Consider the following 19,253-nt stretch of genomic DNA (forward strand, 5'->3'; position numbering starts at 1 on the left):
GATCTTAATTTGCTTTCCACATTGTTTCTCGACTTCAGCCTTAAAAATTTTAAAGGCATCCAAAGCTTCATCCTTAGTACGAAGTAAGTAGAGATACATATATCGTGAATAATCGTCTATAAAGGTGATAAAGTATTTTGGACTACTTGCATCCATATCTGGACAACAAATATCTGTATATATGATTTCTAATAGGTTTGAGCTCCTCTTTGCACCTTTTTTAGATTTGTCAGTTTGCTTACCCTTAATGCAATCCACACAAGTCTCAAAATCAGCAAAATCCAAAGTACTAAGTACTCCTTCATTTACCAATCTTTTAATTCTCTCGATAGAGATGTGTCCTAATCTACGGTGCCACAACATAGAGGATTCCTTATCCACTACCACCACCACCGCCCCCGCTGGCATCACTGCTCTCCTTTGTTTGCTGGATCACGGCGACAAAGATCCCTCTTCCAAGGCCCATCGCATCAGTCTCTCCTCGTAAAACCCTAACCGCACTCTCCCTCTTCTCTTCCCCAATGGAGGTCGAAGTCAAGCTACATCTTGCAGATGCCAACGCCCACTGCCACATCACCACTCTACTCTCGCCCTTTGATGTCATCATCCACCGCTAGCAGAGCCTCTTCTTCGACGGTGCTACCTCTGAGGTCTCCATGCGCTGTGCCGTCCTCCGCCTCCACTTCTACGGCGACGACGAGCACTGCATCGCTTCGTTGAAGGCGTGGGCGATGCTGGAGGATAGCATGAGCCGCGTGGAGGAGGACGAGGAGGATTTGGACCCAAGCATCAGGCACAAATGCATGGCGGAGCCGACGAAGTTGGGGTCGGTGGAGTCTACGGTTTTGAAGAGGGTGCAAGAGGAATTTGGAACTGCAAAATGATTGGAAGGGTTTGAAATTGGAGGTGGATGAAACCAATTTTGATTTTGGAACACTCTATGAGATTGAATGTGAGAGTTCTGATCCTAAAAGAGCTAAACGCCTCCTTAAGGAGTTCTTGAAGGAGAATGAAATCAATTATTCTCTGCCAGAGAGAGAGAAAGAGAGAAAAACGAGAATAAGGAAAGAAATAAAGGGTCTATGTTGCCCGGCCGATAAGATAAGAGAGAAAAACAATGAGAAAAATATAACTATTCAAAGACGGTTTTTTTATTAACCGTCCTTAAACTTACAACTTAATTACGATACTGCCATCCCATTATCTTCAAAGACGGGTTCTACCAACTGATGTTATTAGTGCATCGTAGTAAACAGGTTTTGTAGTAGTGACAACTGGAAAAAGAAAAAGGATGGGAATTAAACACTGGGCACTACTATTGCCTTATTTTCATTTTCTTGGGTGTTTTTATCTGTGATAAAAAAATTTATTTTAACTTTTTTTCTTTAACATATTGTAGATGGAATAATTTATCATTTTTTGTAATGTGGAGAATGAATTAATTAAACAGTGACAAAGATGAGCGGGTATAGCAAGTAGCTTGACAAGCATTAGATGTGGTTAAATCTTGAAAAACATAAGGCTTCTTGGAGCTTTGTTTTCTATTGTACTGATTTTATTGATGTTCAATTCATTGAGCTTTCTCTATAAATAGCACTTTTTATTTTAGGAGAGTTTTGATGTTTAGTTATTCTATTAGATATTGTCCTCTTCTAGATCTATAAGTGTTGAAGTATTTAACTGGTGATGCTTACTTTATATAAGGCATTATCTTCTACAAACAATTAATGCATGATTAGTTAGACAAATCACATCATATTATAAGCTACCCTAAATGTATTTCACTTTTCATTATTTGACTGTGTTACGCTTCTGCATAATTTCTTTTTCATTGTAGTGTTCAATTAAGCTTTCATGCTGTAGTTTTTTAATTTCCTGATTAATGTCTAATATAAGGATCTTAGACATTTGGTTTGGGACAATGAAAAATTAAGTCTTCTCATGTTACATTATATGCATTTTTGGATATTTTTCACAAAAATGTTCATGTGTAAATGTTTCTCTTTGTAGATTGTAGTCTTAGGAGGGAATGACTTTATTGGTTCTGCCATATTTATTTAACAAACATTTTGTTTTAAAAGTCAGGGGGACCTACTTACTCAAGTGCATGGGTAGACCGGAGTGAACTAATGATAATTATTTTTTCTGGTGTATTTTTTTTATAAAAAGACATTCTCTGATAGTTCTCTAAAAAATCGTCTTAGAATCGTCACTTTCTTTAATTTTAATTTTTTTTAAAAAAAGACATTTGAAGACGGTTATTTGAAAAACCGTCTTAAAATTTCTAATACGGTTTTCCAAAAAATCATCTTAGAATACTCAATTAAAAAAAAAACATTTTAAGACGGTTTTTCAGAGAACCATCTTAGAAGGTCTACTTTCTAAGATGGTTTTTCCCAAAATTTGTCTTGAAAAGGTCCATCTTTTTTAAATTTTTTAGAAAACAATTTCTATGACGGTTCTTGACAAAACCATATTAAAAATTGGATATTCTAAGACTGTTTCAAAGACAGTTGAAAACCATCACAAAAATCCCTTCTAAACCGTCATGGAAAGCAATTTTTTTAGTAATGTTTACAGAGATTAATTAAAAAAGTATATTGTAAAAACAAAAGTGATCAAAATTTAAAGACAAAAAAAGATATTTAAGCCTAGACAAAACATGGAATAAGATAAAATGAAAGTAAGACTTCCTCACATTATAAAATAAGTATATTGGTATGTTGTACAACAATATGCCAAGTTCCTTTGAAGCAGAAGGGCCTGCCATTACCACCCCACAAATCCCATAACTTAATTTCTTCACTAGACTCTGCACCAACATAATCTATATCAATGACTTTAGAGTTGAATCTAATGTAATAAATAAGGGGAAAATGTTCATCATAGGAGTTAAGATAATCAAGCACTTGGTTATTACTTGGATTATCTTCTTTAATTGAAGAAGGCCATGGAAAATCCATGAATTGGTATTCTTGTTTCTTGTTTTGGAGCTTGGTGGACTCTATAGTATGTCTCCATAGTTCTCCAACACCATCATCAACTTCAAAGATAATTGGATTAAATCCAAATTCTATAAGGTATTTGCAGACAATTAGATTACAACCCTTCTTTCCATTTAAGCTATGGAGACAACAATTGCAAGGAACTAAATTAATAGCAAAAAAGATTTGTCACTAACATGATTTCAGAAAATTCAAAACTTAGAAAATAGAAATGTGCTTAATTTGCATCGACATGTGCACTTTTGTTATATAGCTCAATCTGACTAGTTTATATTAATCATGCAATGCAGGGAACAATTAAAAACTATAATATTCTTAATATAAGAATTAATAGTACATGTATTGGTTATATAAAGATATTACATCTATTCGAATCACAAACAATGAATTAGTATTATTAGGATGTGTAGGGCCCTAGTTTTATGATTTCCTAGTCAGCTAAATCATTTACATAATGATTTTTTTATGGCAGACTCTATCTGGAGCATGGATAATATATTTTAAATGGTGAATGATTTAGATTTTAGATTATAAAGTCTCATATAGCACCAAATTTGTTGTTGTTGGCTTGGGAAAATGGTTTCACCAATGTTTAGGTGGAGTGACTCCAAAGTTGTTGTTGATCTTCTGATGTTGAATACTACCTGCTCATCATATATAGCAACCCTTTTTGCCTTAGCTAAGCATCTCTTAAATAGATAGTAGTCTATCAAAGTCTCTCGCATGTATAGATTGAGAAACACATTTTGTGGCTCATAAATTAGCTAGTTTTTCTTATACATTTCTATAGTGATTCTAAGTTATAAGATTGACTAGGAGATTGAGAAGGAGGTTTAAGGGTTAAAGGAAGAGAGAGAGAAGAGATTGTGGGTTCGAATCATCCAACTAATATTCTAACAAACTAACAACTAACATTAGTTTATTTATAAAAAAACACTTGTATAGTGATCCACCTTCTACTTGTAAATTTTTTTCCTAGTGGGATGTTATTGAGGTCAGTTAGCCTCGATCTACATTAATATGAAAAAAAGCACACATATGTAGCACATCAAATGGAAATTAATAAAGATGAATAGTCAAATTAGGAAGCAAAAACTATGCTACTCTACTCCTAAGGAAAACACCATTAAAGACTATAGAGAAAACAATAAAGAAGATAAATGGGAAACGATAAAAATTTCATTCATTTCTCATTAATTAGTTTCCTAAAAGAGGAATACATTTATATAGACCTAATTGATGCTAATCAATGAATACTATCTATTCATGTGTCAACATCTAATTATTTATAATAAAAATAATATACAAATATCAACTCCAACCTATATAATCTTTTAACCACTTGAATTTTAGGATATATTTGGGCCTTTTAAAGCCCATCCCAACACTACTACTGGAACTAAGAAGAATTAAATGCAAGGGAAACTAAACAAATAAAACAAAAGACTGTCGTGTTCATCTTTCATAACCTTGATCTTCAACCAATATATATATGGGGATAAAAGGTTTAAACAACAAGGCCCATTAGGGCTACAATCCCAAAAATAAATAACATAGTCTAAAATATAGAGGGCCCATGAAGGGCTACTAACAGATAAAAGGAACAACATCAAGGACCATACTAAGCATAGTTCTTCAACCACACTAATTTTTGAGGGGTTCTTTTTTATCTTGATTAGGCCAACAGATTCGGCCCACTAATAATACCATCCACTTTAGCTTGCACTTTGTCCTCAAATTGTGAATTGGTTTTGGTGGAAAGAGAGTCTATGGCACAGATTGCTGATGTGGAGAGGTGGGGAGTGTTGATGGATATTGGATGAATGGGATCTAAAGGAAGGATGGGATGGATCAAGGTGGGATAGGAAATTGAGTTTGGAGTGTTTAACGAGGAAGGTGGAGTAGGTGGGGGGTTTTGTGTGTTAATGGGGCCATGTTACCAGTGAAGGCTTGGGAAGTTGGGAACAGCTGGTTCCCAGCTGGCCTCATTGGGGATAGGAAAAGTAAGGTCAAGATGGAAGAAATCCAACGGTTGGGATGAAGCTTGGGAAAATGAAGGCATTGGGGATACATGTTTGGCAGGGGAGGGAATAAAAGTAGATTTGGGATTAGATATGGGTATGCTACTCTACTTCAACTCCTAATAAAACACCATAAAAACCTAGAGAAAAGCAATAAAGAGATAAACAGGATAAATTTCAGATTTCTTCATTGATACATTAATAGGTGAAAACCTCACATTATATAATATGATGCAATCCTACCCCCCTCCCCCAAGGGCATTGGATAGAAGACTCTAAGAAGATTGGGCCAGAGATGTAGGAGAAGGCCCTAGGATTCTCATGAGCCTTAGGGTAGATTTTAGGCAAATGGGCTAAGTATAAGCCCACTTTTCTTTGTAAATATTAGAATAGGTTTTCCTTCTTTTGGGCCTTGTATTTTGGCCATTTTAGGTTTGTAGGGCCCTACAAATTAAGAACACCCTACCCTACGAGTTAAGGGTACCTTAGTAAGATGGAGTTTTAGCCTTGTATTTCAAGGCATTTTGAGTAGTTTTTGTAGTAGGGACTTTTTTGTATTTTCATGTATTTTGGCATGAGGGTGAGCTAAGCTATTAGAGGGGTGTGTGTAGTTTCTCCCCCCTAGCTTCTCAAGGAATATGTTAAGATGCCTTTGGCATATTCTTGGAATATTCTTGTGGCATATTCATTTCCCATGTGCTAGAGTCACACCTTTCATTCTTGTGGCATCTAAAGGGAATATGCTAAGATGCCTTTGGCATATCCTTGGAATATTCCTCTTAGATTCACATTAGTTAGTGACCTAGGCTACAAATAGAAACATGTATAACACTTATCACAACTTTAATGAATGTGAAACTTGTGAGACACACTTCAAAATTCAATTTCTCTCCTTCTTTTTCTCCCTCAATTTCGTGTTCCCCCTTTCTCTCTCTCTCATTCTCTTCCTCCATTGAAGCTTTCTCTCTAAGCTTCTTATCCAAGGCACTCTCTTGGTGGTGAAGCTCCTCCTTCCATGACTTATTCCCTAGTGCATGGCGCCTCCTCTCACCTCTTCTCCTTTATCTTCCGTTGCATCTCCATAGTTGAAAATCACCATTGAAGGACCTCATTGAAGCTCAAAGATCCAGTCTCCATAGAAGCTTCTCAAGCAAGCTTCCATTATAATAACCCTAATGGATGACAACCATACATGTGTCACAATCTAGGATTTTAGGAAATTTAAATAAAATCAAATAACATCAAAAGGATAATATCTAAATTGCCTAATATATAAAAGCCATCTATTTGGGCCTCCTAGGCCTATCCTATCATTGCCGACAAATTCAGTTGGACCTTTCCCTCAAGGTTCGTAGAAGAAATTGGACTTGTCGAAAAAGAAAACATTAGAACATGAAGGAGGCAAGTTTCATTCATTTGTTTTTGTTTATATGTCCAAGGGAATGAACAAAAATTGAAGGAATAGATTGAGAGCTGATAAAAAAAATTGCCACTGTTATAGGACAACCTGTATGAAATTGTAAATTGGTGTTGAGGGTGTACAAAGTAAGACCGTGAAAATTGGGCTTTGGAGGTGGTGTGTGGTGGTATAAAGGATGCTTTGGGTGGGAGTTGAAAATTTGATGCATGGAAATGTGGGTAATGTCAGATGGAATTAAAAAGTTGCAATGTTGTGAAACGTGTCTTGCAATACATGGCGTTGCAGTAGTGGTACAAAAATTGTGTGGGTAAGAACACATGCAGTTGGGGTTTGAAAAATTGGATTCAATGGGGACATGTGTTCAGTGGTGATGTTTGCTAAGATTTTAGGAAATTTTTTTCTTAAAGTGTAGATTGAAAGCCTTAATTTGGTGAAATGGAAGGTGGTATTAGGTTACCAATGAAGCGTTAGTTTTATGAAGCCAACCCAATATAAAATAAACCAATTTTACAATTTTGTGCAAATCAGAATCCATATGCTAGGGTGGATGTGGTCTTTGTGGAGAGGAAACCACATGACAATAAAGGTGACTGCGACTACGACCATGGTAGTCTCCACCACGTGCATGGTAGGAAACTTGGGCTTCGCGAGGGCATGTGTTGTCATGAATACGGTAATAGAAGATACGACTCCTACATTGGTGAATGCGACAATAGAAGTGACTCCTATGCGTACGAATGGACATACATAAGGTGCAGTGGTGGGAAGTATGACCTTTGTTGAGATGAGGAAGTGTGCAAAATAAACCTTGATGGCATTGAGGATGGGTTTGCAGAGCAAGACGATGACAACATGGATGGATGTAAGAAGGTTGAAGATGACAACAACATGGACGAATGTGAGGAGGTTGACGATGAAAACGTGGATAAGGTTGTGGCAGATGACAACGATGATGCAAAAGTGTTTGCAAATGAGGACAACGACAACTCCATAAGGGGAATAAAGAGAGATCTGGATGGTGGACTTTCATCAATATTTCTTGGGCCGTCAGTGACTATTGCTTCATTGGAGTGGTCAGCTTCTTTCGTCAAGACTCTCAGTTTTGTCATAAGAGCTTGGAGGGTGGTTTGTATGTTTTTGGGGTTTTTGAAGGAGGAGTTGGCATTTGATGGTGGAGATAAGGCTTTGGATATGTCATTGTTGAGTTGTTGATGGGGAAGAGTGATGCAATCCTACCCCGCAAGGGCATTGGATAGAAGACTCCAAGAAGATTGGGCCAGAGATGCAAGAGAAGACCCTATGGTTCTCATGAGCCTTAGGGTAGATTTCGGGCCGATGGGCTAAGTATGAACCCACTTATCTTTGTACATATTAGATTAAGGTTTTATTATTTTTGGGCCTTGTATTTAGGGCTCCATAATATAGGTAAGGTACCCTAGAAATGTAGGATTTTTTAGCCCTTGTATTTTAGGGCACCTAGACTAGTTTTTTGTATTAGGGGTAGTTTTGTAATTTCACATGCATTAAGTGAATATTTGATGTGTGTGGTTGGAAATAAATTTAATTAAATTGGGAGATGCCCAATGCAATTAAATTTTAGAAGGGGAGGTGAGCATTTGCTTGCTACACCCCATTGCCACATCATATAGTCACACTTTGTGCATGTCCTTCATGCTTTACATGTGTCATGACACCTAAGCACACTTAGTGGAAAATCATGGACTTGATCTTGGATTAGTGGGCTGAACCATAACTAAAATTCACTAATCATAATTAGTAAAATTTTGGCTCCAAAATTTGGCTCCACAAATTCAATTTCAAATTCAAGTGAAATTTGAATAAAAATTCAAATTTCCCTCCAATTTTGTGTGACACTTAGGCTATAAATAGAGGTCATGTGTGTGCATTTTTGGGAACTTTGATCATTTGAAAATTAAACTTCAGATTTCAAAGCTCTTTTAGAGCACAAAATTTCGTGCTCTTCTCTTCCTCACCCTTCATTCATCTCCTTCTTCCTCCAAGCTCATATCCATGGCCTCCTATGGTGGTGAGCTTCTTCTAGACTCATCTTCTCCATGAAGTGGTGTCTCCTCTCTCTCTTCCTTCTCCATTCCGCAGCCATTCATCTTCCAAGAAGCAAAGGAATCCATTGATGAAGAAGATCCTAGGCCTACAAGCTCCAATAGAGCTTACATCATGTCGTATCCGAGCATATTCATCTACGTCATGTTCTTTTGCTTCCTCTATCTTTTTGTTCGGTGAATTCTCTTTAATTCCTTGTTCTTCATTTTATTCTCCATGTATATCCTCCATTGTCTTGTGATTTGGTGCTGTTTAGAGTAAATTCAAAAAAAATAAACCGATTAAATCTTAGATCTACACTTGTTCTTGCATTTTTATGGTTCAAATTTTGTAGATCTACTCTTGAATCTTGTTTTTGTGTTGATTTTAGGTTCTATCAATTTTCATTCATAATATTTTTGTGCTGAACCTTCAGATCTAAATTTTCTTCCAAAATATTGATTAGAAAAAAAAAAGCACAAAAATCTAAGTGTAAATCACTTAATCCATGTTGTCTTAGAGTCATGTTTAGTCATAGTAATTATCACATTATGCTCTAAGTTTGTGTTGAATTTTTATTTTGTTTATTGAATTCTAGATACATTTGTTCATTTATTCTTATCATTCTTATCCTATCTTTTGAATTTTGAGTCTAATTCATGCATGTTATTTAGTTCATAACATGTTCTAAATCAATTCCTAGAAGTAGTCTTGTTGTTGAACTCTTTTTTTTTTTGTTTTCTAATTTTCCTACATGATGCCTATGATGAAGTTGAGTTGTGGTGCTGAGTTGTGGCTGGATTTGTGAATCAAATAAGTCATAAGCTCTCTTGAATTGTGTTATTCAAGATGATTGAGCATAAGCAAACACAAATTGTAACTATCCAAGCCTTAAGCAACATAAACACTACTCTTGATTTCTAGGTTGAAATCGCTGGTGCTGGCAGCTTGAACATACAAACTTGTATAAATTACTGGGAATTGGTAACTATGTTTTTTGAGCTGCAACTTTTACTGAATTTTATATACATCTGGACCAAAATTATAAAAAAAGAACCAAGTGATTTGGATTAAATTAAAAAATAAGAAAAATCACACAAGTTGGCAGAAAAATCAGTGTCCAGGAAAAAAAAATTGAAAGGGAAGTGTGCTTGTTGTTTTGACTCAAAATTTGTTCTATAATTGGTGCCTATTTTATACCAATCCTAGTTCTGAAATTTCAATTTAAAATTATTGCGAAAACAAGTTCCAAAACTAGAGGTTTCTTGAGTCTTTTTTTTTTTAGTTTTTTTACTCTACTCTAGAGCCATTCTAGGTTTCTCTTTGAGTCCTAGCTTGCTTTTGTGTGCTTTTCATTGCTTTAATTGTTGAATAATCCTTGAAAATTTGTCTTGTTAAAAATCTATTGGTTTAGCTTTCATTTCATTTTTTTTTTTTGGTCTTTGGTTATTGCTTGTCTCTTTGTTTCCTTGCTTGTGAGTTGCCATATAGGGAATTGGAAATGAGGATTGGTGCCATTCCATTTGAGTCAAGAAGCAAAGAGCCAAACACCTTAAGAGCTATTGGACTAAGAAGCACTCCAAATTGAGTGAAACACCAAAGAGAGAATAGCCACCACAATTGAGGACTTTTTTTTTGTAATTTTGTAATTGGCAATTTGTTTTGCTTTCAAATTTTGTAACAAAAAGGCCTTTCATTGGAAGTAAGTTGGGAGCCTCCGCTAGGTCACCCTACTTCCATTTGTGTGTAATAATTTTAGGCAATTTTCCCTTAGGATAGTGAGTGTTTTGTTGGGAACCTTAAATGAGGTCATCCAAACACTCTTAGGATCCGCCTAGTTTGCATTTCTTGCACTTTAATTTCTTGCTTACTTTCATAGCTTATTTTCTTTACCCTGCATTGTCAAACCGCCTAGATAGCTTGCCTTTTACCAATTAGTTTTTACCTTTTCTTTCACACCTCTTTTAGTGTTTATTTTGGCTAGTTTCAACCATAGTTTCTTTTACCTTTTTTTTTCAAACCCCCAACAAGAAAGAACCACAACTTAGAAACCAACATGAGTCTTCATTCTTCATCTAGTGTTAATGGTGAGGGTTCTACTCCTAAGGACCCCTTGTATAAGATATTAGATGAGTTGAGATCCCTTAAGTTGTGGAAAGAAAAACAAGAGAGAAAAGAAAAAGGAAAAAAAAGAGAGGAAGAAATAAGTCAAGATGAAAAAGAGAAAATAAGGGAAGAAGAAAGAAGAAAAATACTAAAAGAGTTAAGAAAAGAAAAACATGCCTCCTATAGTAGTCATAACTCTTGCAAGAGCCTAAGTGAAGAACTTCGTGACTATTATGAAGGATGGCATAGGGCACATCCTAGACCTCACTCCCATTGGAGAGAAAAGGAAAGAAAGTCTCAAGAGGCTAACATTAACCTCCTATACTTCCATGGGAAGGATAATGTAGAGGCTAACTTAGATTGGGAAATAAGGGTAGAGCAACAACTTAAAAGGAAGTCTACTTCAAAATCTTATGGCTCTCACTCTTATCCAAAGAAAGACCAAGGTCAAGGCATCTTAGGGGCGACACCTTCTAAGCCCAAAGATGATAAGGGGAAGACAATAGAAAAACAACCCCTTAAGGCTAGTATACAAGAGAAGACTAGCTCCATAAAGTGCTTTAAATGTCTTAGAAGAGGGCACATTACTTCTCAATGCCCCACCAAGAAAACCATGATTATGAGGGGCCAAGACATTTATAGTAACCAAGATGAGGCTACTACTTCACCTTCCTCTAGTGAAAGTGAAGAAGCAAAAGGAGAAGAATCTAGTAAAGAGATCTACCCCCAAGAAGAAGGACAACCTTTAATGGTTAAGAAGGAGTGTAAGGAGGTAAGTGTCTCCTCCAAGAGGTTAGCTAAGAAGGAAAGACATTTTGAAATAAAGACAAATATTAAAGAAATTTCCCCTCTTAGACAACCTCCACATTTTTTCCTTTGTAAAAAGACATTTGTTAGCATTGCCACACCTCTTAGGCTTGAGTTTATTCCTCAAGTAAAGGAGTTGTTGGATGAAGGTTTGGTTCGCAAGAGCTTAAATCCTTGTGCTTTGTTGGTGCCCAAAATAGGTATTATTAGGCAACAAATCCCTAAAATAGGTGGTATGATGAACATGATGTAAGCTCCATTGGAGCTTGTAGGCCTAGGATCTTCTTCATCAATGGATTCCTTTGCTTCTTGGAAGATGAATGACAGCGGAATGGAGAAGGAAGAGAGAGAGGAGATGCCACTTCATGGAAAAGATGAGTCTAGAAGAAGCTCACCACCATAGGAGGCCATGGATAAGAGCTTGGAGGAAGAAGGAGATGAATGAAGGGTGAGGAAGAGAAGAGCACGAAATTTTATGCTCTAAAAGAGATTTGAAATCTGAAGTTTAATTTTCAAATGATCAAAGTTCCCAAAAATGCACACACATGACCTCTATTTATAGCCTAAGTGTCACACAAAATTGGAGGGAAATTTGAATTTCTATTCAAATTTCACTTGAATTTGAAATTGAATTTGTGGAGCCAAATTTTGGAGCCAAAATTTCACTAATTATGATTAGTGAATTTTAGCTATGGTTTAGCCCACTAATCCAAGATCAAGTCCAAGATTTTCCACTAAGTGTGCTTAGGTGTCATGACACATGTAAAGCATGAAGGACATGCACAAAGTGTGACTATATGATGTGGCAATGGGGTGTAGCAAGCAAATGCTCACCTCCCCCTCTAAAATCTAATTGCATTGGGCTTCTCCCAATTCAATTAAATTTATTTCCAACCACACACATCAAATATTCACTTAATGCATGTGAAATTACAAAACTACCCCTAATACAAAAAACTAGTCTAGGTGCCCTAAAATACAAGGGCTAAAAAATCCTACATTTCTAGGGTACCTTACCTATATTATGGAGCCCTAAATACAAGGCCCAAAAATAATAAAACCTTAATCTAATATGTACAAAGATAAGTGGGTTCATACTTAGCTTATAGGCCCGAAATCTACCCTAAGGCTCATGAGAACCCTAGGGCCTTCTCTTGCATCTCTGGCCCAATCTTCTTGGAGTCTTTTATCCAATGCCCTTGTGGGGTAGGATTGCATCAAAGAGGAGGAAAAATATATGGTTTGGTTAATGGCGGGGATGGTGATGAAGTGAGGGAGGTGTTTTGAATCGTAAAAACTTGAGATGGTGAAAGGTTTTGGACGATGGAGGTGTATGGGTCAATTTGTGGAATCAATAGTGATGATAAGAGTGAGGGAAATGTGTGAACATAAGGGTAAAGAGGAAAAAAGGAGGGACCGATGGGGTTTGCTAATGTCTTTGGGAGGTTTATTGGGTTAATGGTTGGTGAGGGGTATGGTTGAGGATAAAGGTTAGGAAATGTGTGAGGGGTATGCGATGGTGTTTGGTGGGAGGAAACAAATTCATGCCATAGAGGACCAAATGTGCTAGGTAAGGAAACTGGGTGGTGGTGGCCACTACAGTGAAGAAGAAGGGGTTTGTGAATGTTAGTATTGTTATTGAGAGGAAAACCATGGGTCTTGAGGAGGTGGAGATGATGGCTGTTGTGGTGGCCAAAAATAACAGTGATGGCATGCATCCATGGGAGGCGAGATCGAACTATTGAAGCACCATTGTTAGGAATTAAGAAGCTCACCATTGTTAGGAATTAAGAAGCTACTCTACTTATACTCTTAATAAAACACCATAAAAGACTAGAGAAAAGCTATAAAATGATAAAAAAGATAAATTTTAGATTTCTTTATTGATACCTCAATAGGTGCAAACCTTACATTATATAATAACCCTAATGGATGAAAACCATACATGTGTCGCCATCTAGTATTTAAGAAATTAAAATAAAACCAAATAACATAAAAAAGGTAATATCTAAATTACCTAATCTATAAAAAAAAAAACCATCTATTTGGGCCTCCTAGGCCCATCCTATCATAACCGAATAATCTTGCACGAATAATGCTTCAAGCCAATAGCAAAGTATTGTTTCTTAAGTGTATATGTAGTTTTGCATTTTAAATGAGCTTTAATTCCATTTTTTACATGTATTGTAATTATACAATTAAAGGAAGGGTAATATGAGATTTAATTTTATCTGAATATAATGAACACTGACAAACATGCTGCAATGTCTAGGGGTATTCATTACATGACTTTGTAGAAGCAAATAACACAAGAAGGGGGGTAGAATTGTGTTTTTAGAAATTTTAAACCTTTACTTTGACCAAAAACATTTTTATCGTCTTATACATGTTTTATAGAAAATAGATACAAAATTTTGAAAAGATCTTCATCAGACGATGACTTTCTTTATCAGATCAAAACAAGTATAAGATCTAAAACCAAATTCCAATCCTTTGTTAGAAAAACACAAAGATAAGCAGTAAAGAATAACACACAAGAATTTATATTGGTTCATCTCTACCTCAAGACTACGTCTAGTTCTTGGCAACCTACTAAGTTTCCACTAACTTATCAAAAGTTACAAGTACTCTTCACTCCCACTTATGGCTCTTACAAAGGCAAGCTCTACCCCAAGCTTGACTTCAACCCTGTATTCTTTGTCCTACCAAGCCACTGATGACTCTAAACAAAACAACAAGATTTGTTGGAAGTTTGCACAATGACTAAGATATTATCATCTTCCAGACGAATATATCTTGATGTAACAAAAAGACAGGGTTCAAAGTAAGAAAGAAATGATGAAGGACATCATAGTCATTCTTGAGTAGGTGGTAGTAAAGGTGGTGGTTGAGTTAGTGGTGGTGAGGTGTTTCAAGTGGATGGGTGGAGGCATAATATTTGGTGGCAGAGGTTGAGGAGCTGGTTGTTGAGGCTGAGCAACAAACTGTTGAGGGTAGATGATAAGATTAGCAACTACTCCAAGAAAATTAACTTGAGCCTATTGAAGGTTTTGCATCTACGTCTGAGAAAGACTAGTGAATTGAGTAGCAATGACTTTTTGGATGGATAACCTATACTACTCATTCTCCAACTTTTGTTGTTCAACAAAAGCTTGTAGTTCCTGTTTTGTCTCCTCTCTTTGGTTGAACAACTCTTGTTTTGTCTCTTCTTGTTGCTTCAGAAAGGCCTGAACCATCATTTCTTGAATTCAATCTTTTGTTACAACAACAGAAGCATAGTAGTTTATAGGTGCAATATCTTTTAGGATTGCTTGAACTGGTAGAGTATACAACTATCTTCTTATGTGTTGAAGTAGCTTCATTTGACAGTTCTGGCTGAGTTGGCGCTAGCAGGTGTTGCTCAATTGCCTTTTCAACATTGGATGTGACTAGAGCCCCCTCTTCATGTTAATCACCAGAGGTATAAGTTCATTGATTACTTGTTGGATCTTGATAGTGTTTGCATCTTGTTGCAGCTTTTTCTTCCTAGCCTCTTATGCCGCTATTTGGATTTCATCATCTTCTCCCATTTTTCCCTTTCTGGATTTAACCCTTCTTAGACATGCACGACACAGGCAATGAACTCTTCTTTATCTATCTTATTTAGATTAAAGTGTTCTATTGAAAATGATGGGGAACTTTGCCAATCTAGATATAAAACTATCTTTTGAATATTTTACGAAGCATGTGAATGGGTCATCAAAATGATAAACCTTAGTTAAAAGCAATACTTGTATCGAATCCCTATGATCATCAATGGACATATCTGCAAAATTGGAAGTGGACACTTTCTTTGTATCTAACCTAACAGTTCGGTACCATGAAATGCGAGTATTGTGGCTATCCAGCCTCCTTACTAACTTGTTGTTTCTAGACAAGGTCTTCTTGTTTCTTGTGTAGTTGGTACCCTTCATCCTAGACTAACAGCCTAGGACAGGTCCAGTCAGGCACCATCTTGATATCAGTTGATCTCCTGATAAGCAGATTTGGTGGATATGCTTAAGCCTGGTTGGAGATGTACATCAGTTTTAGAATACTTCCTATCATGTCCAATTAAATCTTGCATAGATTGCAAATTAAGGCAGAACACCATACTACAAGCATACATAGAATTATAAGGTTCTCATAACAAGTATATAGCATACATATAAGAATAAAGAATTGAACAGTCACTAAGAGTGTATTTAAGGAATCATAAGTTTCAACAATCACGGTTATGGTCACACACAAAGAAAGAAAAAAAGAAAAGAAAAAAAAAAGAATTAGTCAACACATTGATTAAACACACTCATTCATAACACACCTGCAAGTTCAAGGTTTTTGACAATATTACTACACATATCAAGTTTTCAAGACAACTTGTATCACTTAACGACTTGCCATGACATCCTACCGCACTTCACGAATTATAGAGATGGTTAGTCTCATAACTCATGACTCAACAGTGGATTTATGATATAGCAGACATTAGGGATGCAACGCACATCACAAGCATTTTTATTAAGTCTCATTTGATCGTACATAAAAAATACAAAATAATAATTTAAGCATGCTAAACAAAAGTATTCATAAGTAACCACACAGAGTGCACACCAGAATATGGTAAGCGCATAACACACTGGCTGAAAGGTTCGACCTGCTCTGATACCACTAAATGTGACACTCTCTACCCCGAGATATATGTAAATAAATAAAATATAAAAATATATTGGTAAACAAATTCACGTGGATAAAAGGTTCACATTCACTTCACTATTACCAAATAAAGCTTATTAAAAATATATTCGGCTCAAAACAAGGTCGTCAAAATTTACAAAAAAAAAATGTTTTATTAAATCAGAGGTAAAATAAAATAGACTAACATCATGCAATTAATATAGAAACTTATGCCCCCAATGTCACATCCTATCAGAACATTGTGTCCTGACGTCCTTTAGCACAAGGTCCCTTAAAGCAATTCACCTACTCATCTGCTCTCCCAAACACAAAGTTCAAGATCATTACAGGATCCAAACACAAACAATACACAGGGAGTGAGTTATCACATTCCAAACTAATAGAGAGAAACAAGATAACATGTAGGTATAAATATCATATAAACAAAATAAAACTTACTTAAACATAACTCATGTCATTTCACCATTTTGTCACCCAACATCACATCACAACACGACACATTTCATTCATTTTCACAACATTCACGTACTCAAGGATCAAAACACAATGTCATCAAGTCAATCAATATCGATCAATACACAAGTGTTATGCAACATATACACTAAGACTCAATCCTATATGCAATGTGATACCATGTTAGTGAAAAACCACATCGGGCACCTAGGAGTACATGACAAGACAAACCATGCACTAGTAAGTCAGGTCACTCTCACTAAGTAAAATCATAGGGAGACCAGTCAGGGTCACGCTGTTTTGCGAGAATGCTCCAACCATATGGGATCAACATAGGCTTAAAGGAGCACTCAAATCGGGTGTATTTACCCCCAAAGCCTACACTCCGAAGAGTCCGTCAGGGCCTCTCCCTTCTGATTCAGGTCCAACCCAGAAAACATTTTAGCACACAGACTCTATCTATGAACTATACTAAATACACAACTCCTCAATTGTTCTCAAAATAGTTTTAACTCGTCGCCCTTTAAGGGTCTTAGCATTATCTCGTCGCCCTTAAAGGGTCTTAGCATTAACTCATCGCCCTTAAAAGGTCTTAGTATTAACTCGTCGCCCTTAAAAGAGTCTTATAGTCGTGTGATTGTACAATTCATAGTTCACAACTCAATGCACACAACATCTCAATGCACATATATATCTCAATCACATACATACTCAATTTATCACATACACTCGATTTCAATCACAATGATATAATTTCAATTTAACACGTTATCACACCTCCTGAATCATATACACTTTACTTATGAACTATGCAATACACACAACTACTCAATTGTTTTCAAAATCATTTTAACTCATCGGGTTCCCACAGTGGATCCTATCACAATACTCGTCACCCTTAAAGGGTCTTACAATTGTGTGATTGCACAGTTCATAGCTCACAACTCAATACACACATCTCAATACGCATTTATTTCACCATTCATCATAGGTTCAATTTATTACATACTCACAATTTGAATCACTATTTCACAATCTCAATATAACAATTTGTACAAAAGGTTTATCACAACTAGGGGAGTATAACCCCTTAAATGATTTCACACAATTATATCAAAATTAATTAATCCAAATTATAGGTATAAAAAGTGAAAACACCAATAACACTCAATTTTATCAACCAACTCACATCAGAACATCAATATTGTATTTATAATCATAAAGGAAAATATTATAATTCAATAAACATCCCAAAATAAACCTCAATTTAATCCTCTAAGGATCCCTACACATGTTCTCATTGGGACATCAATTGGTTCATCAAATATATATAATTCACAATTATAATTATAAGGATAAAATAAAAAATTACAGAAACACCCCAAAACCAATTTCAATTGATCCTCTAAGGATCTCTACACATGTTCATTCTAATCCCAATTATGATAAATTCATGTCTTACCTCTAAACGGGCTCACGTGTGTATTCCGATGATAATAGTGGCATCTCTAGTAATTTCCTGTGATTCCTCAAGTTTTTTCTTTAATTATTCTAATAGAGTTCCCAAACGTCAGAGAGAAGGGAAAGGGATTGAAGCCTCTATTTTATACTGTCTTCGTGTGATGCGTATTTCTCCATCCATATACATTTTTTTTTGCAAATCACAACTGTAAAGGTGTGCGGAATTGAATTTCGAACAACATGTAAAAATTTCACAGCAATCCAACGGTTAACAAGTCCGGGATCGTAGTTTTACCGAGACAGTTTTGGGTTTCTGCGGGAAAAGAAAAGATTACTATGCGAAGTGTATTTCTCTCATCTCAGACATGATATCGAAATTTCCAACGGTGAGAATGTTCAGAAATGAGTTTCTAACCTCGTGATTAAATTTCACAATGATCCAACGATGAATATGTCCGAGATCGTCGTTTTTATGGGACAAGTTTGGTGGTATGTGGGAAAAGGAGAGATTTTTGGGAGAAAGAGAAGGGAAAACGAGATTGAGAGGAGAGAAGGCTGAGAAGCTAGCGTCAGTCTCAAACTGACCTAACATATTGCTATTTATAGCTAGGGTACTCACAACCTATCATTTACTCTATTTATTTATTTTTATTATTTTATAACAATAAATTCTATTTTTTTTTTCAATCAAATGAATAAATCAAATATTTTCTCTTTTTTTTTTTACTTTCCTTCAAACCATTATTTCTCATTATTTATTTATTTATAAAAATTTCATCATTTTTCTAAAACTCTATTTATTTATAAATAATAATCTTTTTTAAATTAGTTTACCAAAATTAGGATGTTAGAGGCACTATCTTGATATCAATTGATCTCCTGATAAGCAGATTTGGTAGATATGCTTAAGCCTGGTTGGAGATGTACATCAGTTTTAGAATACTGCCTATCATGTCCAATTAAATCTTGCAGAGATTGCGAATAAGAAAGATTTCTAGGTAGAATCTTTGGAATGGAAGTCTAGATGTTGACATTCCTTGACCATTGAACTTGAGGAGACAGATTCTCTTGTGATGGATCTATTCTAATGATATTTTGAGGTTTAGCATTAGGAGATTTTAGAAAAGGATCATTACTCCTTGTCAACTTCTTCTTTTTAGGCTTTTCTCTGCTTTCAGAGGACGGATGGATGGTCTATTGAGT

The 19,253-nt window shown here is 35.8% G+C and overlaps 1 pseudogene; it reads left to right on the forward strand.

Annotated features, from left to right (window-relative positions):
• The first annotated feature begins 521 nt into the window (after positions 1–521).
• On the forward strand, positions 522–7,229 carry LOC102660141 (triphosphate tunnel metalloenzyme 3-like; annotated as a pseudogene).
• The last annotated feature ends 12,024 nt before the right edge of the window (positions 7,230–19,253 follow it).

Source organism: Glycine max, chromosome 9 (genome assembly GCF_000004515.6).
Source record: "Glycine max cultivar Williams 82 chromosome 9, Glycine_max_v4.0, whole genome shotgun sequence".
Classification (NCBI taxonomy): Eukaryota; Viridiplantae; Streptophyta; class Magnoliopsida; order Fabales; family Fabaceae; genus Glycine; species Glycine max.